The following is a 26748-nucleotide window of genomic DNA, read 5'->3' as shown; positions in this document are numbered from 1 at the left end:
CGCCAGCAGAATGACAATCGATTACTCTTAATCGAGAATGATGACGCGTTCCAAAGATAGGTATACCGTCGGCATCACGTGAAGGATGATGGTGCCCTGTATGTGCTCTATAAATGCATGAGTACCTGGAGCCTCAGTGGCAGTAGCTAGATGACCTCAGAAGATGTCTCTCGCAGATGGAGGCGAAACGTTAGGTGGAAATATTATACATCGACCACGGCCTCTCAGCCCGGAAGTTTTAACTGAAGAGTGCCTAATCTCCCTGATATCATAGGTCCTTCCATTATAACAGTATCAGTTCACCTAAGGAAGTAATGATGACGATAATTGAACATTGTCCGCACCAGTAATTTAGACCGCTCGTTGCCAGTCGTAAGGACTTCATCAAAAGAACCCACAATTTAAGTTCTGTTTCGTTTGCAAATATAGCCTTGCGCCGCTAACAGGGCCGTGGCATGCAAGGTGTAATTGGAGCGTGCGGCATATCTGCTGATCCTACCCGAGATTTCTCACTGGGCTATTGAGTTATTGCGAGGTCGAGACACAGCGAAATCTACCAAGCTGCTTACCGTGACATGGATCTAGCTTGTCCTGGAGGATCTACTAGCACCGAAATTACAGTCGCAAAAAATTTTGTTGCAGCCATAAGCAGAATGGCTAGATTCAGTAAACACATTAAGGGACTGGCGCCAGTCCTAATCAATTTTTTTTTAATTAATGCAGTCTCTCACCTGTGTTTGCCTTACAGTATTTTTTGGGATGTAATACACTATGGACTGTAAGGCGCATCTTAATTTTTAAGAATTTTTTTAAATTACACTTTTGCCATTATTGTTAGGCTGCAAAGACAGATTTAAATAATTCTTGGTTTATGAAACCGAACTAGCTTCAAAAGCTCTGAAAATCCTCATCTGAAGCCACTTCTTCTTCCTCTTCGTCGTCATCGTTGTGTTCTTCACAGATAAGATTATCTTGACGGCCATCAAGAGCATTACTTATGACGCACTTCTTGAAAGATTTAACAATAATGTCTTCTCTCACTCTAGATCACGATTATTTTATCTTCTGTCACACTTGTTTGATCGTAGGTGGTCTTAAAGTTCCCTTCGGCGTGAATTCATCGATCATCCGTTTGCTCCTTGTGAGGTAAGTCATCCCGGCATAACAGCAATCTCTCTATTTCCCTGTCTCAGCTTCTCTTTCATAGGATTTTTCAAATGACTACCAAACTGATCTGGCACACGAAGAGAACTCATCTTCAATAAAGCACCTCCACATCCCTTCCTCATTCTGTTAGTCTACAATTTCATACCAGCCTCGTCCATCCAACCCTTATGTATGGGAATAGCAACGCAAGGCGGTATCTCAGAATGTTTTGTCATGGTTTTGCGGTTGAAAACAATAATTGGATTAAGTTTAGTACCGTCAGCACAACATGAAAGGACTACAGTGTACTGCATTTTTTCATGTCCACTTGGTTTAATGCTTACAATTTTAGCACCTTTCGCGGAAACAGTTCTGATATTCGGCGCAACAAATGTCAGAGGAGTTCGTCCATACTCGCTACTTGGCTTAATTCCACACTGTTTTTCTTTCAGTGTAGAATAATTAAGCGATAGAAAGATACAATTTTCTCTTCTGAGATTGAGCTATGCGCGGCTCGTGTTCATGCCGTTTCTTGCTTGACAGCTTTAACTGTAGCCTCGTTCCTTATTCGATTTACTGGCGTCACTAAGTTGCTGTCTTGCCTGCCCGTGAGTGGCAGCTGCAACACGTATCGATAGGAGCACTGTCGTATTGTCTTTGAATCGACCGCTAGTATTTCCGTCTCGTCGTGTATCAGCGGTTCAGTTGGTACGGAGCGCCAGTGAGCTTCGAACAGCCAGTACTCGCCGAGCGCTGGCGACACACATGCACTCTCCCTTGGAACGAGACTGGAGCAGGAACGACTGTTGGTTGGTCGTTCGGTCGGTCGTATCATCGGGTGACGTGTGTTTGGTCTTTTGACCGTTTCTGGGCCTCGTCAGTTGGTCATATTGCCGGATGTGGATAGGTTCCTTCCTTGTGCAGAGATGTCGGGTGCCCAAGGGGCAAGTGTTCCCTCCGCATGGTTGGGTCCGAGCCAGTGTGCCTGGGTAGCTGCGTCCCCGAGTTCTGAACGGACATGGAGCTGTAGTGAGGTCCAGACAGCCAAGACTCGCCCGACCGTAGCTGACACACATGACTTGAGTAGAGACGACCTGGGTTGGTCGTTCGGTCTGTCGTCTCATCGAACGACGTATAGTTGGTCGCCAACCGCTTCGGAATCTCTGTGTGTGTCTACTTGTGATTCGTCCTTGTTGTTGCACAGTGGTCGCTTTTAGGATTGTTCGACTTCTAGTAGAAGTGTTTTCATGGAACTGTGTCTAGCTTGTGTGATTTCGACTGAGCAATAATTTTAATGCTGTCTGCCTAGGCAGTCAGTCAATTGCGACAGAGCAGCAAGGATGTCTCCGCAGTGCGATGTCAGGCCAGGGCCGCTGGTGGTGTGCACGCACTGTCGGATTTCTGAGGCACTAGCTGCGATAGCTGCAAAGTTTGTAGCCCACTGAACCTGAATACTGCAGTTGAGTAATCAGTTAACCTGTTATGAAACCTCAACTGCTGTGACATCTCTTCATTCATTGCTGGTTGTTGCTTCGTGGGCCATTCCCACAAGCAGCAACGTATGGTGTGCTGGAGTCGACAAAATTTTTCAGCTATCCTCCTGTATGGTGTTTAACCATTGAACTGATTGTAACTTATTAGTGAAATGCACCAGCGGTATATCTTCTGCCTTGAGGCTGTTAACATTACGGTTACCTGTCCTGGTCGTTAGTGTAGTTTTCTGGCAGTGTGTTTTGCTCGCCGTGTTGATGCTGTCTGGCACAGCGTGTAGTTCGACAGCATTGGTGTTGTCCATATTTTTTTTATTTTTTTAGTGGTTATTGTGCCTTGACTATATTTAGACGCCAGTTGTCAAGACATAGTGCTGCTGGTATGTTCGTCCTCGCTGATATTTTCGGTTGTCGTGCCATAGGTTGGGTGGAAGGGAATTGATTAGGTTGTTGCTTGGTTCTTCAGCCGTCCCTAGGTCATGTTGCCATCCGATTATTTAGTATTACGCTTTGCTGCCTGTCTCACTGAAACTTATGTTAGACTTTCCTCCCCAGGCTGATCCTTAGAACACTTCTGAGCAACACTGTTCTGTTGTTTTGGGTTGTGATTTTCTTTTAGTCTCAAATACTGTGCGAGGCCTTCGGCCATGTACTAATTTAGTTTGTTGTAATGTTCGGGATACGGCCTTCAGCCGAACTTCTACATGAAATATTTTAAGATAAGGCCTTTAGCCATCTTAAATCAAAATTTTAAAAATCATTTGCAAATTTGAGAATTTCCTTTTCTATGTTAATTTTGTTATACAGGCCTTAAGCCTTGACTTGTTTGTTCTATGTTCAGTATATGGTCTTCAGCCGAACCTTATGTGAAGTATTTTAAGATAAGGCCTACAGCCATCTCAAATTTAAATTTTAAAAATAATTTGAAAATTTGAAAATTTTCCTCTCCATCTTAATTTTGCTATCCAGGTCTTAAGCCTTGAGTTTTTCTATGTTCAGTATATGGCCTTCAGCCGAACTTTATGTGAGCTATTGTAAGATTAGGCCTTCAGTTGTCTTAAACTGAAATTTGAAAGGTCATTTGCTTAAAACCATTTAAAATATTCTTACTGGACTTCTTTTTATCCAGGCCTTAAGCCGTCGGTTCTTCTGTTTTGTAACTAAGCCCTTCCGCCATGTGTATTCCTTAAGGCAACCTTAATAACTTGTGTTCTGACCTTCAGCCGTATTGTTTCTTAATTCTTTTAAGGCCATGTGTGATTAAGTATTTTAGCAAGATAAAATCTAGATGTATGTGCAACTAACAACAAATGATTTGGGCCCCTTTCCACAACCTGATCCGCTCTGTTCTGCGAAACCAGATTTCAGAGATACTTTGGTTTTGGTTCGCATACTATGTCAATGACGCTTCATAAACCTGTAACTTCAACCGACTCTGCTCTTGTAGTATGTTAAGTTCCACTGTAACGCTAGCTTACGAGCTTGTAATTGAATTATTTTTATAATAATTCCAACGCCATTTTGATGACGTTCTAGAATCCGTTTCAATAAGTAACCATTTAGTTTTGGCCATTGCTGTAATTTCACATTAAGTATTCCACATTTTTTTCAGTTCTTCGCGAATGGTTTTCTCTGTTCGTGGAGGGCCGAAATGCCGATCAGCGGCTCTGTTTCCATGTTCTACCGCATAAGTTACTACTTTGAGTTTGGAGCCCGCATTATAAGAACGTCTTTTATTTTTTTCCATTATATTGTACTGTTAGCGATAACACAGATCACTTTCAATTCACGTTCATTGACTTCGTAGACTGCAATCACGGGCTAGACAGTGTTCTCGATTTGTGATGACGGAGCCAGAGGGAGACACTGTTAGTAAGTTTGTGAATCCCCCCAACTCCGTCGCATCCGTGCACGGCTGGTGTTAGTTCAATTCAATGTTGCCAGATAGAGAGAGGTTCCGGTGGTATCGAATACATGGCCACTCTTAAGAATGGCAGGAATTTTAATGAAACTCTGCATATATTTATATCAATTTAGAGTATAATACGCTCGTGAAATTTGGTGGCAGTTTTTCGAAGAAAAAAGTACGTCTTATAGTCCGGTAATAAAAAATCTCTCTACACGGGCTTTATTGAAGTCATGCCTGCCTTCCTTTAACGACTGTATCTGTTGTCTTTGCTATTCGTGCTCTGAGTACACGTCTCCCAGTTATGGCGACGACAGGTAGTCCCAGTCTTTGGAGGAGATTGTGGGAACTGCAGCACTGCACTCAGAGAAGCGGTGAGGGCTCCCGAAATGTGGTCGTTTCAGCTTGGACCCGCACGGACATCCTCGGCAACACAAATGTTGCAGTGCTCTTCTCCGAGGAGCGAGGGCCGGCCGGTGCTCTTAAATATTAACGTCGCAATTATCACGTGAGCTCTGCGAGCGAAGCAGCGGCCGTGGCGTCAGCAGCGGGCGGGAAGAGGTCGGCGCGGCTTACCTGCTCCACAACAGTACACGGCGCAGCTGTTCGCCAGTGGGTGGTGGAGACGGCGGTGGAGGCGGGTAGACGGTGGGGGCGAGTCTAAGCTGTGCACGAGGTAACTGGCTGCTAGCAGAAAGGCGGCCTGGCGCCACCGCCCTCGCGCTCGTCCCGCTGGAGCGCAAGCGGGCATTCAATTAGACGGTCGGCCCCCCTCCGCAATCACGTAATCGTATTACAGGCCGTGCTGCGTTAAGCGCTAGCCTAGGGTGTCGCTGCCGTGTGTACGCTGCGCCTGCACTGCATTAGCCGGGGAGCGTCCACGCCGGCTTGAAAGTGCGCGTGTTCAGCTGGGGCTACGATGGAAATACGAGGGCTGCATCGCAGATAGTAGCAAAGTGATAGCAACCTCTTTCATTACCCAATGAAAATCTTTAATGCAGATATTCCAATTCTCAGTTGCTATCAATACTCCGTTAATGATTTTTAGGTTAGAACAATCTGTATTCAACCGAAGGAAAGAAAGGGAAAAATATATAGGGTGTCCGCAAAGTCTTTCCCTGATTACATAAATTGATAACTCAGGCTAGAAGTATGATACAAATATGAAACTGGTGTCTCATTGTTTACAAACTATCAAAGTTTTTTTCTGTTTTAGGTTCGCAGTACTTAAGTAGTGGATGAGGTGCAGTGCCCAAGACGCCATGTTAACCAATCAGGAGAAGCCACAGTGTGTCCTGTGGTACCATGAGACACGATCATCAACCACAGTGCAGAGACACTTCCAGACAACATTTGGAAGGAATCCACCTGATGTCAAGAGGATTAAAGCCTGGTATGAGAGGTTCAAGAACACGGGATCGGTTGCTGATCTTCCGAGGTCTGGTCGACTAAGAAGAACTTCAGCAGACAGGGTGGAAGCTGTAAAGTAGTCTTTTCTGCGAAGTCCGAAGAAATCGGTGCGCAAAGCCTCACGCGAATTACAGATGCCAAAAAGCTCTCTCCATGACATTTTACTCAAACGTTTACTGTTTCGTGCATACAAAGTGCAAATCGTTCAGGCCTTGTTACCCAATGACAGTACACGTCGATATGACTTTGCCATCGAAATGCTATCACGTATTGAGGACGATAATGGTTATCTCAGATGAATTGCCTTTTCCGACGAAGCGACCTTTTTTGTCAGTGGAGTACTGAATCGCCATAATGTGCGCATTTGGGGTTCACAACCCCTTGGCGAGGTCATGGAGTGCACCAGAGGCTATTGCACGATCGAATTATCGGGCCATTCTTCTTCGCTGAGGCTACTATCATTTCTGCAGTGTAACTGGACATGTTGCAACTGTATGCTGTTCCTCAGCTGCTTCAGTATCACCCCGATGTCTTGTTTCAGCAAGACGGTGCACCGTCTCATTGGGGTTTGAACGTCCGTGCCTATCTCGATATGACCTTTCCTGGGCCATGGATTGGTCGTGATGGGCCAACAGTTTGGCCTCCACGCTCTCCTGACATAACCCCATTAGACTTCTTTTAATAGGGGTTATGTCAAGGACGAGGTCTACCGAACACGTGTACCAGATCTTGAAACCCTGCTGCAACGGATAACCACAGTCGTTGAAACGATCCCTCCAGTGATGTTGGCTAATGTGTGGACGGAAATTAAATATTGCCTAGATCCGCTACGTGCTACCAAGGGTGCTCATGTGGAAGTTTACTGATGTGTGAGAAAAACTCTGATAGTTTCTAAACAATTAGACAGCAGTTTCATATTTGTATCTTACTTCTAGCTTGAGCTATCAATTTATGCAAACAGGGAAAGACTTTTCGGACACCCTGTGTATCGGGCACATACACAGAGGTGACAAAGAGGCATGGGGTAGCGATATCCACACATAAAGGACGCGGCAGTAATGATGCGGCGGAGCAGTCACTTGTACTTTGGTGGTTCATACGAAAAGGCTTCCGACGTGATTATGGCCCCACGACGGGAATCAACGGACTTTGAACCTTTCCGAAATCGTAAAGGACTTCAATATACCTAGATTCATGGTGCGAAGAGTGGGCCGAGAATACCAAGTTTCAGGCACTACCTCTCATCGTGGACACTGCCTTCACTTAACGATCGAGAACAGCGGCATTTGCGTAGAATTGTCAGTAATAACACACAACCAACAGTAAGTGATGTCGCCTCAGAGATCGATGCTGGACATACGACGAACGTATCCGTTAGCACAGTGCGGCGAAACTTTAATTGGCTAGGCAAAATACACTCCTGGAAATGGAAAAAAGAACACATTGACACCGGTGTGTCAGACCCACCATACTTGCTCCGGACACTGCGAGAGGGCTGTACAAGCAATGATCACACGCACGGCACAGCGGGCACACCAGGAACCGCGGTGTTGGCCGTCGAATGGCGCTAGCTGCGCAGCATTTGTGCACCGCCGCCATCAGTGTCAGCCAGTTTGCCGTGGCATACGGAGCTCCATCGCAGTCTTTAACACTGGTAGCATGCCGCGACAGCGTGGACGTGAACCATATGTGCAGTTGACGCACTTTGAGCGAGGGCGTATAGTGGGCATGCGGGAGGCCGGGTGGACGTACCGCCGAATTGCTCAACACGTGGGGCGTGAGGTCTCCACAGTACATCGATGTTGTCGCCAGTGGTCGGCGGAAGGTGCACCTGCCCGTCGACCTGGGACCGGACCGCAGCGACGCACGGATGCTCGCCAAGACCGTAGGATCCTACGCAGTGCCGTAGGGGACCGCACCGCCACTTCCCAGCAAATTAGGGACACTGTTGCTCCTGGGGTGTCGGCGAGGACCATTCGCAACCGTCTCCATGAAGCTGGGCTACGGTCCCGCACACCGTTAGGCCGTCTTCCGCTCACGCCCCAACATCGTGCAGCCCGCCTCCAATGGTGTCGCGACAGGCGTGAATGGAGGGACGAATGGAGACGTGTCGTCTTCAGCGATGAGAGTCGCTTCTGCCTTGGTGCCAATGATGGTCGTATGCGTGTTTGGCGCCGTGCAGGTGAGCGCCACAATCAGGACTGCATACGACCGAGGCACACAGGGCCAACACCCAGCATCATGGTGTGGGGAGCGATCTCCCACACTGGCCGTACACCACTGGTGATCGTCGAGGGACACTGAATAGTGCACGGTACATCCAAACCGTCATCGAACCCATCGTTCTACCATTCCTAGACCGGCAAGGGAACTTGCTGTTCCAACAGGACAATGCACGTCCGCATGTATCCCGTGCCACCCAACGTTATCTAGAAGGTGTAAGTCAACTACCCTGGCCAGAAAGATCTCCGGATCTGTCCCCCATTGAGCATGTTTGGGACTGGATGAAGCGTCGTCTCACGCGGTCTGCACATCCAGCACGAACGCTGGTCCAACTGAGGCGCCAGGTGGAAATGGCATGGCAAGCCGTTCCACAGGACTACATCCAGCATCTCTACGATCGTCTCCATGGGAGAATAGCAGCCTGCATTACTGCGAAAGGTGGATATACACTGTACTAGTGCCGACATTGTGCATGCTCTGTTGCCTGTGTCTATGTGCCTGTGGTTCTGTCAGTGTGATCATGTGATGTATCTGACCCCAGGAATGTGTCAATAAAGTTTCCCCTTCCTGGGACAATGAATTCACGGTGTTCTTATTTCAATTTCCAGGAGTGTACGACAGACGAGGGTGCCTCTTTTAACAGTTCGACATCGCCTGCAGCGCCTGTCCAGGATTCGTGACCATATTGGTTGGACCTTAGACGCCTGGAAAACCGTGACTTGCTCAGACAAGTCGTCATTTCAGTTGGTAAGAGCTGACGGAAGGGTTTGAGTGTGGCGCAGACCCCACGAAGCCATCCATACGCCTAAATTGTCAACAAGGCACTGTGCAAGTTGGTAGCTGCTCCATATGGTGGTATGTGTATACATGGAGTGGACTGGATCCTCTAGTCCAACTGAATCGATCATTGAATGGAAACGGTTATGTTCGGCTACTTGGAGATCCAGGAGCCACTGTTGTTGGCGATTAGTTTGAAGAATATTCTGAACATCTAGAGCGCGTGATTTGGCAGCCAAGATGGGCCAGGAGGGATCCTATCGAATTTTTATGGGATGTAATGGAGAGATCTGTTCGTGCACAAAATCCTGCACTGGCAACATTTCCGCAGGTATGGACAACTGTAGAGGCAGCATGGCTCATTATTTCTTCAAGTGGCTTCCATGACATGTCGAGCTGCTGCGCTACGTCTGACAACAGATCGTCCGACATGTTATCAGAAGGTATCCCAATACTTTTATCGCCTCAATGTACATTGGGTTGATAGTCTAAGATGTAACTCCAACTGTGGCATGTTTAATGTGGTTATAAGATACATTTAGGTATAATGACGTAATTCGAACTGCCCACACCAAACAGATCCTATGTTCCACATGAACCATTTTTATCACTAACTTGTCCACATTTTTTTCGATACATCAATCCATAAAAAATTTTGTTCCCTGCAATAAGTGACTTGTGGAAATGTGCAAAGTCAGAAACAAGTCAGTTATTACACAAACCACAGCTTTCTTGTTACACATTCGAACAGACTCAAAATTCGCCACTTCTGCGGTGCATTCAAAATCCCGCGCGCACTGCCGCGAGCGCTGTTGGTCAGCGCCATGGACACAGTTCAGTGTGGCGCCTCCGAAATGAAGCTGCCTGCCATTTGCTGCCGAGGCCAAGGAGGAATACAGGCCGCGGTGCGTACATCACAGTACTTGACACTGCAAGTCTGGCAAGTGTCAGCAGCCGTCTCCGGCCAGGAGCGATTAACTACTTCAGACGAGTTTAATAATTCTACACTGCGCCTTTAATTGCATGCAAGCTCTCGATAACACTCTAAAATGTTTTTATTGACGTATTGATTTCCCGTGGACCCCGCACGGAGCCCAGCGTTCGCGAAGTACGACGGACAAGGTGACGAGTGTGACGTAGCAGGTTCGTTGCGGTCTCCGTATTTTTTGTGGCCCTCGTCCGCTGCAGAGTGACGACAGCAATTCACTTCCACCGAGAGGCTGGAGCCAACAGGGACCATCGACGTAGTCAATTTTGCTGCAGCCAGTCTGGACGTGTTTGTTTTTGCTGGTTCTATGTTGTCAACGGCGGCGCCTTCCATCGAGTGATCCAGTGTGCAATGATCGCCCGTTTGGAACAGTGAACCCTGGTGCACCTCACTGCGTGCGAAGCAGTGCTGGTTGGATAAAGTCAGATGGTTGTGGTCCATTTAAAAACTAAATTCTCTTCATCTTACGGTGACTTAATGTCATCCATGCCGCAGTAGTATTTTTCCATTCATGGATAATGGGAATTCATAAAATTGTTTTGATGAATTTATTTAGTATTATGTCTTTCATTAACTACAGTATTGAGATTTAGTAATTGCTGCAAAAGTTGTGGAACTGGATATTTTCATTTAATGGGGGTTTCTTAAACAAAAGTGATAATCGTTTTAAAGGAAGGTATCACAGCCTCCTCAACCTAGCCCTTCCACTCACTTGCTCTGGACCAAAATCAAAAAAATGTCTTATCTTAAAAATTCTTTCCTTCAGTTCTTGGTCAGACTTAAAATATTAAGGCATCATCAGTGGCCTAAAATGCGTATACTTTTTTATCTCTGTGCAGCAATTTCAAGTTACTTACAAGTAGCAAACATTTCTCACCTGGGCATTTTCCGCTTAATAAATCTTAAATGCTGTTCGTGTACTGCTAGTGAAGCTGGTGCTCTGCATGTAGCACCAAAAAGACTTCGTCGCATGACACAAGTTACTGACACACTTGTTCACCAAATTTGCTTCCTTTATGTTATGTAATACCGCCAGTTGTCAGATTAGGTTAGTGAGCAATGGCGCCATGGAGTTACTAGACTGTTCTGTCTGGCGTCACTGGCTCAGGTCTAGTATCGACTATCCCTCTTGTGGCTCTATTGCCAATATCTATGAGGAAGAGTTGGTATCTGTCAGGTGTGCCCATAGAACCTCTTTGCTTACCGGTATATATACATAAGGGGTCCGCTGGCCCAAGAGAGAGGCATGAAGTTTGGGATTGGCGTAGCGTCACGACAAGAGGTGGTCACGAGATCCGAGTGGACGAAGCCACGAGCTGTGCAAGGAATGACTGCACAGAGCGAAGATACCGGAGTATTTCACCTGGCTCAGCGTCGACTACAAGCAGCAGACCGACATCCCGTCGGTTGGTTGGCAACAATTGTAGTACCTGAAGTAGTAATTGGGTAGACTGACTGCACTAGGGGATTATGTACTGAGCAAGCCAAACCCACCCAGATAAATAACATATAAAATATTAAATCAATAAAAATTTAATCGGATAATGAACTCTAGTTCGTGAAATACGTAATCATTATTTTTAGCTCTCTTCAATATGTTATAGTTTAGTTTAATTTCACCATCTTCAGAGAATTCAAAGCCTGAGTCACTTATAACTTTATTAAACCCGCCTTGAAAAATAATTTTAAATTTATCAGAACTGCTTGTATTATTTATCTTCTTCAGTAGAGAATCAATTTATATGTCATTAAAAAATAATATTAAAAACTTTCACTCAAAATTCTATGCTGAGCATTATATGTTAAATTTTTCTTACCATATATGACTATGTAGGCAACTGTATCTTTCGGAATTTTATCATTAAAAGTGGCAACCAATTTCATTGTAGTTTTCTGTGTTGCTAGCACATTCATTCACGTAGACATATTTATAATTAAACTAGGATAATTCTCAATAAAGCTGAAGGGATTTATATTGACACCATCATTCAATTGAGTGATTCCCTTGAAACCGAGAAGGCATCATACACTTTCAGATAATTATTTCTGTGATCAACATTCCAAAATTCTTGAGGAAAAACTTCATTTCTTCTGTTTTTCACATAGATTTTTTTTAATTTAACGTGACCAAATAAAGAAGAATCATTTAGTTGATTATTTTTCCATTATTTAGGAAAACAACAAAAATAAAGTAAGGCATTTCAAATCCTGAAGAATAATAACTAGTAATATCTAGTTCAAAATTTCTTTTTTTCTTCTAATCTGGCCAATTCAACTTTTTGTGATTCAAAGAAGGAAATTAAAATGTATGAATTCTTTAACCTTCCTTCTTCTAGCTCTAGTGAATATTCTGGTTCATACTTTATGACTTTATGACAGGAAAATGAATTTCCATATATTCTAATACAATTTTACCTTCTTTTGGAAGTGTGCCTTTTATTTCAATTCCATCATTTTTTTATCAGCCCATGTAAGAATAGCATCTCCAGCATTTGAACTCCAAGATCAAATTACTCTTAAACCTCCTTCCCACATCACTTCCTTATAATCTTTGAAAAATCCACCAAATAAATCTAGTGGAAAAAGCTCTAGATTTTTCTTACTTTTCATCTTACCATTATTGAGGATATAACCTCCCATAGTTAACTTACAGGCTATAGTCGAAGTTCATCCCATGAAGAAATAAATGGATGTTCCATTCTAGACTAAATATTGTGTCCTTTCTTTATAGTGATGACCTTGAACAGCTTTGCCACATGGTTATCAACAAATTTTTTATTGGATTTTCCATCATATGATGGATTATCTGTACCATCTGCTCCAATGATAATAAAACTCATATATAATGTGCATGATTCAGAGGATCCAATGTTTAGATTAATCTCAGGGTTCTTATTGGGAACACTTAGATTATTTTTAATCTTCTCATTCACAGGGAATGAGTTAAACTGGTAACTCTCGATTTCGTTCATGATTTAATGAGAATAAATTTCATTAAGACATTTCTAAAACAATGGTTACAGAAGCACTATTAAAGTCAATCAGATCAACATTTTCATCAGTTACAGTAATTTCTAAATTTTGAAATGGATCAAAAACAGGAATATTTGCAGGATAATGTGGTTCATGAATTATTGGTCCACCAAATTCTGCATTAGGCTTGAATAAGACAATAATGTTAGTTCCTCAATGAAAATGATCAGTATGCTTTACAAATGTCCCATCTTCCACATTAAAAATTATATTCTTTGATTCAAATGGAATCGTTTTCGGAACATTCTTAGCAACAGTCTTTTCATTAGCTTCAACAATTTGGTTACTAAATCCAAGTACACTTCCAATACTATCACTTACATCCCTATATAACTTAACATCACTCTCAATGACAACTCTATTTAAAATTTCATCAGCTTTAATGTAATATTAGAATTCTTCAAATGAATAAAGTTTTCCAAGTTTTTTGAACTATATTGATCAACAATAAATTGTATCATTTCGCCATCACAATATAGTTTATAATTTTCCATTGTAATATTTGGAGTTAAAAATGCTGAATAAAAACCAACCACTGTGGCATTACTAAAGCTATCTCATACAAGTATAATTAATCTCTTTAAAGAACAGAGGAATTAACACCCAATTGAAATAATCTACTCATTTACTATTAATTTTTTTATTAAATGAATACTGATTGGGAACCAAAAATAAGAATTCCAGAGAAGAAACAAAAAATAAACATGGTAAACTTTTACCAAATGCTATTTGATGTACAATCTTAGGACGAAGTGGTTGCTGAAAAACAATATTAATGATCTATAATTATATTGTAGCATGTGGATGGTTGAACTGGAATAAAATTAACCATTTGTACATTTATTCTAAAAAATATGATCAACCAAAATAACGCAAATTTATAAAAAGATGTTAAAAAATGAAGATAATCACAACAAAAAATTGCTGCTTTTACTGAAAATAATGAAGGAATTACTCCATTAGCTCAGTGCAAAGAAAATTCAGTAGTGGTATTTCATGACTTAATTCTTGAAAATCAGGATATAATTACAGATAATTTTACTAAAGGATGACATAAAGGACTACATTGCTTTTCTTTAGCTCAAACTTACTCAAAAATACCAGAAAAGATAGTCAGAGATAATTTAAACTTCTTCAATACCTTTGGACAATATGATAAAAATTTAAATCACATTGACCATGAGTTCATTGGTGGATATTTGAAGTTTGCTGATTTTAAAGAAATGTGTAGTAAATGTTAGAATTATAAATTTGGAAACAACATTTCATAACAACATAAACATTCAAGATAAACACAAATGTAAATTTTAAACGCAAATTTTAAAATATTGTTAAATAAATGTTTTTTTTCTCTTACAAATGTTTGCAAAATATGAGCCAGACATTGTGAAGAAAAAGCTAGGTGACATAGAAGAGTAAAAGAAGACTTAAGAGATGAATTTACAAAATGGAAGAAACAACCAAGAACATAGTATGAAAAATATAAAAAAGACCAACCAATTATCGATGCAATTGAAAAAGTTAATCAAGGTATCAAAGCATTAGATTATAATGTTTTGAAAGCTATTTAAGAAAACAGAGAAGTTGAAAAGCAAATGGTTCCTTATCCGCATTATCAGTTAGATGAATTTAATGACGTACCATCAATTAAACAATGTGAAAGTCAACAGTAAAACTATACTTTAAGTGAAGCAGAAATACAATATTTGTCAATGAAATATGGAGAAGAGAGAGAAAAGGATAAAAATGTAAAAAAAAAATTAGTGAAATAATGTCTCAATATATTAATCATAATGGAGATAAAGTTTTAGGATTAAGACCTTTTTGTTTATTAAAATCCGTTGGTAAATTACCAGTATAATTTGATGGAATAAATTAACTATAGGCGATAGGACACATGAAGGAACAAACTGATTAATGAATCTCTCAATGAAAAAACAGATAACTATCTAAGACATGAATACATTATTTACAGTTTCTGATTTTACAAATTATGCAGGTATGTTATGGCTTACAGACTCATGTGACAAGATAGATGAACTGGAGAAGGAAGGAAAATATTGTTTGATCTACAAAGAAGCAATGGATTTGACTTTCAGGGAAAAGAGAAACAACAATGGACTAAAGGAAGTAGAGACAGCACATGGTAAAATTGTGAGTGAACCCCAAGAAGTAATGAGAAAATGGGGAGAATGTATAGAATTGCTATATATTGCATAGAGCTGACAAAGTGAAGAAGAGCTTGGCATAGAAGAAGATAAATTTGCAGATGATGACAAAGGAAATGCAGTACTAACTAGTGACATTGAAGCATCTATGAAGGAAATGAGAAATGGAAAGGCAACAGGGAATTGATGAGATTCCTGTGGAACTGTTAAAGTCATTGGAGAAAGAAGGGAGAAGGGAGTGGACTGAACTGTGGAACTAAATATGCATGATAGGAAAAGACCAAAGGACTTTACAGAAAGTATCTTAATACCTATAGAAAAGAAAAAGAACAGTAGAAAGGAACATACAACAGTGAGCCTGATATCACATGCAGCCAAAGTCTTGATGAGGACACTCAACAGAAGGCTATATGGAAAACTGAACTGTGTAACAGGAGATGAGCAATTTGGTGTCAGGCAAGGAGTGGGAACTATAGATGCCATTGGGCTACTGAGAGGTACATGCAGAAGAAAAGGAAGGTGTGTTGTATTCATTGATCTTGACAAGCCTACTGACTATGTCAGATGGGACAAACTGATGGAAATCCTAAAGAAACTTGAAGTTGACTGGATGGATAGACAGCTAGGTAGAAATTTATATTTGAACCAGAGAGCAAGACTAAGAGTAGGAGGTGTGTGAAGGAAGAAATTGAACTAGGAAGAGGAGTAAGACATGGTTGTCCTTATCAACAACACTGTTCACTATCTGTGTGAAGTAAATTATTAATGAAACTTTTGATGGAAGGAGAGGAGTTTGTATAGGGGGTAGGAGAGTGCTTTGTATAAGACTTGCAATTAAGATGTTTGTGACAACAGAGAGAGCAAGAGAGGTGGCACAAATTATAGATGACCTAAACGCAAACTTAGAAGAGAATGGAATTCGGATTAACTAAAAGGAAACGGACAGCACGGTAATTGGAGGAAAGGGGAGAAAATGTCATATGAAAATTGAGGGAGACGAAATAAAGCAACTGAATAACTCCAATTACTTGGGAAGTGTAGTAATGGATGATACGCATTGCTCAATTAGGAAACGAATTTCAGTGGCAAAAGAAGGATTCAAGAGGAAACAGAAATTACTTTGCAGACCACTAAACAAAGATCTGTGGAAAAGATTTGCCAAATGTTACATCTGGAGCGCTGCACTGGACACTGAGGAAGGATGACGACGGAAAACTGTTGGCACTAGAGATATAGATATGGAGAAGAATGGAAAACGTGAAGACCAAGTAGGGAATAACGTTGTATTAAGAAGAGCTGGAGAAGAATGAAACATGCTGAAAGTTCTCTGACAGAGAAAATGGAACTGAATTGGACAGTGTATGAGGAGGGACTGTTTATTAAAGCAACGTATAGAAGGAATGGCGGAGAGAAAAAAGGGGAAGAGGAAAAAGAAGATGTCAAATGCTGAACAATATCAAAGGAGAGAGATATCCAAAAATGAAAATACTGGATATGGATAGACAAAAGTGGAAGAGGCTTAACCCATGACAATACCTGCTGTAGGGCAGAATACCATACTACTACTACTACTACTATTACTACTACTATACAATTCAGGAGCATTATATTATGATAATAATACAAATAAAATAAAATCGAGTAGAGAAATTAAATACAAATATCTGATAAAGGAAATTGTTGATGAGTTTTTTCCAGCACTGAGAAAAGAAATTTAGATGATTCATTGCAAAGTGAGGGAGAAAAAGTTGGTAAAGACTTAGTAATAAAACATTCAGAAAAACCTATCTAATATATCTGGATGAAGAAGTCCATCAGTTAATTGATAGATTACCTTTGGTACACAGGGAAGAATTACCTGGAAATAAAAATAATCACACTGAAACTGTGGAGATAATGCAAATGTTGACAATTAAATTTAGTGATTTCATCGTCAGCAATCCAAAACGAATTCCATATTTGATCAGAGCACTAAATAATTATTTGTCATGGAAAAGCGAAAAACATAGAAAGGGACTAGTCAATACCCAAGATGCATCTACCAGGATATAGATTTTGTGAGCCTTTCACTAATCTAGAAGAAAGATTATCATGTAGAGATCAAGGAATTAATCCATTAGAAAAAACTTGCAAATGTGATGACATTGTTTATCGCAACTACCGAAGATGTAGAATCTAGACATGAAGCTGATATAGAACTTCAATTAGCTGCAAAAGAAATGATGCATGAAAGTGATATAACATTAGGAAAATAAATTGAAGCTATAGCTGTTTGAAGAATCATGTATGGAAAGAGAAAATCAAATATGGGCTTAAGGATGGATGACAATGGTTGGAGGGTGTAAAAAATATTAATCCTCATAAATGTTTTAGTCTATAATAATGAATAACTTTTCTATCAACTATGCAGTAATGAACAACAAAAACGGTGATGCTGAATTGGCAGAACAATAAAGACATAATCAAGCAATGGAAAAATAAGATACAAGTATAAATGTTTCAGAAAAATATTAGATTTAAGTAATTTCGATATAGAAAAATTAGTTAAACAATTAAAAATGAAACATTTTTCTAGCATTTGTATGGCTGATTAATTACAATGTCATCCTACAGAATACAAATCTGGAATAGTTAATTTGGATACATGTGATCATGTGTGCTCTCACTGGAATTGTTGTTATACAAATAAAGATATTAAACTAGTTTTTGATCATTTGGCAGTAATATACAAATTGAATTATTTCATTATTTAGGAAAAAGATCTGCACTACAGTGCTGAGAGAATACAAAATTTTGATGCAGTAATTTATGGTCACTTATGACTATTTCTGTTAACATTGCTGTCAGATAATTAGAAGTTTAATGATAGTTTCACTTTATGAAATAAACATTTTTGGAAATAAGCTCATAAGGATTTTCAGTCATCAGAGCCAAAAATTGATAATGAATAAATTTCGTAATTTGAATCAAAACTGAAAGATTTCAAATCATTAATAACTCGAAAAATAAATAACCTATTTAAACAATTTCATGAAGGATTTAATGCTTTTTTAAAGCAACTTGAAGTTATATTGGCTTTAAAGGGAGAAGAATTGTGTATGTAAGTGACCGAATTGATGCAAAGGATGTAGTGAACTTACATTATTGACATAATGAGTTACAAAATGTTGTTACAAAACCTGAATATACAAGTATTCTAACACAGTTGAATAACTATGTCGCTAAAATGGTTTATCAAATTACTTTACCAAAAATGAAGTAGGATAAGCTTCTTCAGATTATTTCTCAAAAACAGATTTAACTCCATACTTGGATGAGTTAAGTGATCTTAAAGATAAAGTATATGATAAACAAACTATTTAATTTACTTTCATGACTGGAGGGAAACAAAAAATGCACAGTTTTGAATACGATTTCAGGCTTAAAAGAATTATTGTGGGTAGTAAGAATATAAGTAGAGAATTAAACTCTGATGACTCTGACATCACTGTAGGTGTGGCTGATAAACTATACCAAATAATTAATAGTAATAAATCAATAATGGTCAACAAATCAAATTTTCTCACCCTAAGATTAGAACATACTATTAAAACTGTAGCAGTTGATGTACAGTTAATTACACCAGGTGAAATAATTTAAATCTTATTAAAAATTTTATTCTATATTAATGGATAATCAGAATCACATCTGCTGTTTGAAATGTAAAAAAGTTTCTTACTCGTACTCCTTATAGATCCACCACTAAAAGGGGACAACAGAGATCTTTGCTCAGTATATGAAAGCAGAAAAAGTACATTCTTCAAAAATATTTGGTCAGCAAACGAAGTTGTAGGTCTGCTTCAGCAATCAGTGAAGGACGTCCACCAGGCCCATTTATACTTGTGAAGAAATCATTAATGAATTACATAAACTGATGAGAAAAATTTTTAAATATAGAGATGTAATTTCTCTCGGTACTGATGATCTATGGTATGCCGATCTAGTGGAAATGGATAATTGAAAGGAATTTCAAATACAAATCAAGAATATAAATACTTATTAAATGTTGTCAACATCTTTTCTGAAATTTTCTTGGGCTATCCTAGATGAAGATAAAAGCAGGTAAGCATATAATTGATACCTTTGAAAAAATATCCATCACTAGAAAGCCAAAAAAATTAACAAACAGATAATGGCAAAGAACTCCACAATAATGAATTTAAGGAATTGATGAAGAATTATAACATTAATCATTATTCAACTTTTAGTGATTTAAAAGCATCTGATTGAATGATTCAATAGAACACGTAAGGAAAAGATGTGGCAAAGATTTGCTCTTCAAGGAGATTATAAGTGCATTGACTTAAAAATTTACTTGATGAATATAATAACACAAAACGTTCACCTATAAAAACGAAACCCAAAGAAGTGAAAATTTGAGGCTAATCTGGGAGGTGGGTCTAGCATCTCCAAACTATAAAAGAGGAGATAAAGTTAGAATTAGTAAACTTAAATGAATTTTTGAGAAAGATATACTGCCAATTAGCCAACAGAAATTTTCAAAATTCAAAATGTTATTCATTCTAATCGAGTCACATACAAATCGAAAGATACTGACAGAAATTTTTATCAATTAATGAGAACGAATTTTCCAGATGTTTATCACACTGAAAAAATTTTGAGAAAGAAAGGGGTCCAGGACTATGTTAAATGGTTGGGGTTTGAAAATTCACATGACAATTGGATTGATAAAAATAAAGTAATTATTTAGTGCTCAGTTTTAATAGTCATTATCTCCCTTATAAAAATACCTTCATTTAAACTTGTTTCAAGATGATATCCTGGAGAAATTGTTGGTAACGTTCCCTTGATTAAATTAGATGGATTTATTGAGTTTCGATTCCTGAATCTCAAAATTATTTCCATTTCTGGATAATCTGCTTGTAATTCAATCAATCTAGAATTTACAGAACAATTTCGATTTATTACTATATAATAAGGATACTCCCACAAATGATTTTTTTCTGATTAGAATGAATTCACATGTTCATCTCGTTTAATGGTTGAAGGAGTGGTATGATTGTTAATAATTTCATTTTTCTCTTGAATTAAATCTCTGCAAACAATACCATGTTTCTCATACTTTCAACTTAACTTTCTAAATAAGTAATTTTATTTTGTAATTTATGTTCATCTGTCTTACAATTTGCTGGTAGAACTTGGTGAGTAGCCCAGTATTTAAATTGTTTTCCTACTTCTTTCTTTGAAGATAAATTTAGTGATTAAAGTCTTTCTGTATTAATAAATATTGTTCTTTTTTCATTATAAGATTGAGTGCTATTGGGTAGCAGTTTAGAAATATATTGATATTTTGCTTTATTGTCTGCTTTTACATTTACTCTGATGGTTTTACTAGTATTTTCATATTCAAGAATTTCAGCAATGTGTTTTGCTTTACACCCCAGAATATTATTTTATCAATAATCCCCAGAATTTGCATGTTATTACATGCAAGCTTGTTGTTGATGAGGTCTACAATTGAATCCACTCATATAGAGTTAGAACTGTTGTTGTTGTTGTGGTCTTCAGTCCTGAGACTGGTTTGATGCAGCTCACCATGCTACTCTATCCTGTGCAAGCTTCTTCATCTCCCAGTACTTACTGCAACCTACATCCTTCTGAATCTGCTTAGTGTATTCATCTCTTGGCCTCCCTCTACGATTTTTACCCTCCACGCTGCCCTCCAATACTAAATTGGTGATCCCTTGATGCCAGCGAACATGTCCTACCAAACGATCCCTTCTTCTGCTCAAGTTGTGCCACAAACTTCTCTTCTCCCCAATCCTATTCAATACCTCCTCATTAGTTATGTGATCTACCCACCTTATCTTCAGCATTCTTCTGTAGCACCACATTTCGAAAGCTTCTATTCTCTTCTTGTCCAAACTAGTTATCGTCCATGTTTCACTTCCATACATGGACACACTCCATACAAAGACTTTCAGAAAGGACTTCCTGACACTTAAATCTACACTCAATGTCAGCAAATTTCTATTCTTCAGAAACGCTTTCCTTGCCATTGCCAGTCTACATTTTATATCCTCTGTACTTCGACCATCATCAGTTATTTTACTCCCTAAATAGCAAAACTCCTTTATTACTTTAAGTGTCTCATTTCCTAATCTAATTCCCTCAGGATCACCCAATTTAATTTGACTACATTCCTTTATCCTCGTTTTGCTTTTGTTGATGTTCATCTTATATCCTCGTTTCAAGACACTATCCATTCTGTTCAACTGCTGTTCCAAGTCCTTTGTTGTCTCTGACAGAATTACATTGTCATCGGCGAACCTCAAAGTTTTTACTTATTCTCCATGAATTTTAATACCTACTCCGAATTTTTCTTTTGTTTCCTTTACTGCTTGCTCAATATACAGATTGAATAACATCAGGGAGAGGCTACAACCCTGTCTCACTCCTTTCCCAACCACTGCTTCCCTTTCATGCCCCTCGACTCTTATAACTGCCATCTGGTTTCTGTACAAATTGTAAATAGTCTTTCGCTCCCTGTATAGAATATAGTAGACAAATTCTGTAGTGGGCACATTCAAAATTTCGCCATATTTTTTTCAATTCTCATTTGTATCATCAACAATATCATTGGATTAGCCACATAATTTATCAACAAAGTAAGACAGATTGTTTAAGTGCATATTGTGTATTTCTTTTCTTTTGTCTACTCTGTGTATACCAACATAAGTGTTAAGCAAATTCTCTACTAATTTATAATTTGTACATTTGTATTTTCCAATATAAAATATTTAATTGTCTTTAGGTCTTCCACTATTATATCTGGATAATCTTCCTGACAGATGATTTTCGATAATATGCCACCAGCTTTGAAATGGTTTTTCTTGGCATACTGCATAGATGAAATAATGTAAATAATTTGCTCTTTCTTCATCTCTACTACGTCAGAAATTACATCATTTAAGTGAAGACAACCTTTTTCCTTTTCTTTTAATTCTTTAGCCTGTTTTACAATAATTTTTTGAGATAGAATAGCTTTATATTCTTTTACATAGTTGGCATAATCAAGAAATATTTCTTCAAGTGAGATGCAGTAATCTCTTATGTCTTTAGCTACTTTAGTTCTTAAACTCAATACAAGATTCTTGAAGTTTTTAGCAGGTAGTAAAATCCATGTTTCTTAACTGAATTTTTGGATGTTAAGGTTTTTATTTCATTTTAAAGTTATTCATATTCTAAGGCCAGTGGACTATCATGTTAGATTTCCTTGTATTCGAGACCATAATTTGGTAAAGAACTAAGTAAATGTCTTTTCATTTGTTTGATAATTCCTCAGTTCCCGAAAGAGAAACCTGACATTCCAAAATTAATAAGCATAACATAGCATTTATAAGCAAAACATCTTTTTTTAAATAATGGAAACTATATATCTACAAACTATCTACCTAAACTAAATTCATATTTCTTCTGTTGAATGAATTCAGAAATATTCTACATGGGTGAAGTTCATGTTGATGAAATTGTCTCCACATATATAGAATACAATTTTAATAATCATTTCAAATTTTGATCTTTGACATGTGACTGATTTATAGGATGAATTTAAATTTGAAATTTTTATCAATACAAATAAATAACAATGAGAGAGAGCGACATTTTGAATGTAATATTTGCAACCAATGTTTTAAACCATCTTTTACTACAGAATATTTCACAAGGCGGAACCATGGTGTAAAAATAAGTGATATAGAAAAAGGGGATTGAAAGAAAACTCAGATTCTCTCTTTTTTATGACTCTAAAAGTAAAAGCAAATCGTTTTTTACCTATAAATAATTTACTAAACATATTAAAAAATGACATTAAAGCCTACTCATTATTTTTAAAAGTTTTTCACTCTCTAATCAAAAATTATTCTATTTGTGGAAGGAATGTGGTATGAATTTTTTCTTTACATTAGAAGATAAAGATAAATTATTCAATTTTTAATATCCATAAGGGACTTATCAATTTTCTAGAACAACTGTGTTATCATTCTGGTATGAGAATACTTTCTTTTCCTGTTTGTTGACCAGATGTTTAGCGTCAACATCTCTAGTTATCTGATTGTACCCTAACTGTATCTTTCCTTTCACTCCACTCTCTATTAGCCTTATAGATTGGCTATTCAACTTTTGAATATTTTGTAATTTAATGAGAATCCTTTCACTTTCAACACAGAACTTCATTCTTTTCCCCATAACAATATCTCTTTGGTCCATTCGAAACCCACTTTGTAATCCATATATTATCTCCTAACTCATCAGTTCCTTCAGCTAACATAGAGCCTTTCTCTAAATTGACTTTGCCATTACGAATATACAATACGGAATCAGTGTCAAAATAAATAACTTAGCTTCCTAGTTATTTAACCTATCATACAATGTAAGTCTGACATTTGATGTAGTTAATGCAGGTATGAAGATGTTTGTAGCTGCATTGTGTGCTACATAATAATCCTTGAAATTGTACCTCATCTGTACCATGCACTCAGTAATAAAATTTACATCCATTAGTTCTTATCAAATTGCTGTAAATGTGTGACATACCAATTTTGCTCATGTTTAGTCTTTGTCCAAATTCTTCCCATAATGAGATAAGACATATCTTAGTAACAGCTCACTTTCCATTATTTTCCTTTCTTCTGTCACAATCCAGTCAATATCCAATTTCTCTTTAACTGTTTTGATATACTTTTCATCATTTTCAAATTATGTGGACCACTTTCGAGTTTTATTTTCCCAAACTCCTTTACATAATTTCTAACAAACTTGTTTTTCTTACTTTTTAATCCCATACTTCACAGACATCTAAAATTTTGTATCCCATTTCCACAGCCAGTTTTAATTCTGCTGTTACCCAAGTTCCAAAAAAACTTCTCTCTTCCTCACTATGCACATTTGACACATATTGGAAACAGCACTTTTTGACTTTCATCAGTCTTGATTCTTACAGGCAAAGATGGTGACAAAATCCTCTAGGCGCCAATATTTTACATTTTATAAAGCCATACCATTTTTAATAAAATATCTTGATCTATATATTCTTGTTTCATTTCACTCAGGATAATAGTCATAGTATTGTACAGTTGGATAAAGGCTGCATACCTCATCATGTCTTGTTTTGTGCTAACACCATCAACTGTAGTTCTTGATTTTACAGCATTTGTTTGGCCACCATAAAAAGCATCATCTTTTCAATTCAATGGCTCCACAACTTCCATTGTCCTTTTTTTTAATTTCATAAGCTTTTTATACTCTGGTGAGTTAAGCCAATCACATTCCCACATTTCCACTAAATTGAATCCAGCAATTCGTATTTCTGCACTTCTCATTAGGATCGTTTGATAAAGGTCATCCATTGTTTCTTTACTTTTGTTGTTAATCGTCTCACTTTTGAATCATTTTTGAAGCCATGCCGGAAGCAACCATGATATTGATAAAAAGTATTAGTTTCTTTATGAAATCCAACAACTTTTGCACCTGCAATTCTTACATCTCCACCATTAAGAACATGTTGAATGTTTTTATTTTTTAAACTGTTTAACCAAGCTATGGGTTCTTTACTATATTTCTCTTTCTGTTCTTTATCCAATACAGCAATTGCATTTTTAGGTAAACATTTAGATCTGTAAATAGCCAAACAAACTCCAGAAATTTTCAAAAAACAGAATGGATCAATATTAGCTACTGAAATTGTTTTCTTAATTCCAAACAGAGTCTCCTCAACATATCTACATCAGAATTACAGTACTCATTAATTTCTTTCTTCATATTGAACACACAGTTTTCTTTAGCCCTTGAGTTATGCCATTTGGGAAATGCTTCAGCATCTTTTGGCGTCATAGTGTCGACACAAAAGCATTTAGTATCTGGAATAGATCCTATGTAATTTTCATTTTCTGTGTATTGACCAAATGTGAGACATATCCCTTCTTCAACTCAATGTTTTCAGAAAACTACTAAGTGCCCCTTGGATGAAGTTACTGCTATCTATAATGTTTAGGCCTAACTTGATCTCCAAAAACATCAGTTTAGTTCCAGTGTAGGTGGTATATGGCTTTCTGTATTTTCAACACAGTACTTCAAAATGAATCAGAAATTGTAACCTTTTCATAGTGTTCTATGAATTTGTAATAACTGTTTTTCTTTTTTCAGATATCATCCAATGACAGAATTCATCATTTGTCTTAAATTTGTAAACAGTATCTCCATTAAAATTGTGAACAATTATGAGATTTGGAACGTTTGTCCAGTTTCTTTAGTTGCTTCGTAGTGAGACCATATGTATCTCTTAGTATAGGTACAATTGCGTTTACCACAACATTTCAACACTTTACCTGCAATTATTTTATTGGATTCGAAGCACTTGTAAATATAACAGTCTTTAAATTCTCCATTAACATAGTATCCGTCTTTATTACAACCTGGGCAATCATGGACTATAAAATCCTCACCAAATTTTCTTTCACAGATGCCTTACTTTTGCAATTTCTATTGTGTGTAACATTTTCAATTTTGATTGCTTCTTTACAATTCCTTCGAAGTTCAAAGACACATCTATGTTCTTTATATCTCAAAGAAATATATCTGCGTCCTTTCAACTTGTAATCTGTATTATATACTTCGTAGATTCTTACTTAAATTGCGTGTGAGCTTCGTATAGGAGGTGTAATTTCGAGTTTTAGTTACTGTAATCGTAAATTCAGGCAGATTGTAGAGCAGTCGTTAGGCATTTGGTTTGTTTTGGTACGTCAGTGGCACTTGTCTGTCTAGTAGGATCTCAGAGACCAGTGTGGCCTGAACTCCCAGTTGGTGCACATCGACAGCGCAGAAAGATACGTATATAGCTTCTTCTCTGTGTTTGCTTCGTAGATTCTTACTTAAATTGCGTGTGAGTTTCGTATAAGAGGTGTAATTTCGAGTTTTAGTTACTGTAATCGTAAATTCAGGTAGATTGTAGAGCAGTCATTAGGCACTTGTACAGGTTAGTTCATATATACTTTGCGTGTTTCCCTTGCGTTATCTAGGCATCGACTCTTGTTTCAGTAACTGTTGTTCAACATCGATTAGAATAGACAGGGACTGTGATTGCTGTGTTCAGATGATGGCTGAGTTGGCATCCCTTCGCTCAGAGCTGCTGGCGGCGCTGACTTCAGTCGCGCAGCTTGAGGCTGTTGCCAACGGGCACCACTGTGGGGAGCCAGACTTGAGTATTTCGGGGATGTCAACCTCCTCCCGTCTGTCCTCAGATCCGTTTGCCGCTGTGGTTGCCCCGGTTGCTGCCTGCAGTGGGGCTGAGCCCTCACCTGTGGTTGATTGGGAGGTCATTCCAAGGTGTGGCAGGCAGCGAAAGACGTCCCTGGAGGCTGATCAGAAAGCCTCCCCAGTGCACCTGACAAACAGGTTTCAGGTACTGTCTCTGGCTGAGCCAAATGCAGCTCCCTGCCCTGTTTCAGAGGATGATTCTCAGCCTTCAAGGTCCAGGCAATCGGAGAGCGTGGGCTTATTGGTAGTCCGGAGCTCCAATGTTAGGCGCGTAATGCGGTCCCTTAGGAATAT

Source organism: Schistocerca serialis, chromosome 1 (assembly GCF_023864345.2).
Source record: "Schistocerca serialis cubense isolate TAMUIC-IGC-003099 chromosome 1, iqSchSeri2.2, whole genome shotgun sequence".
NCBI lineage: Eukaryota > Metazoa > Arthropoda > Insecta > Orthoptera > Acrididae > Schistocerca > Schistocerca serialis.
Note: the sequence above shows the minus strand (reverse complement) of the source record.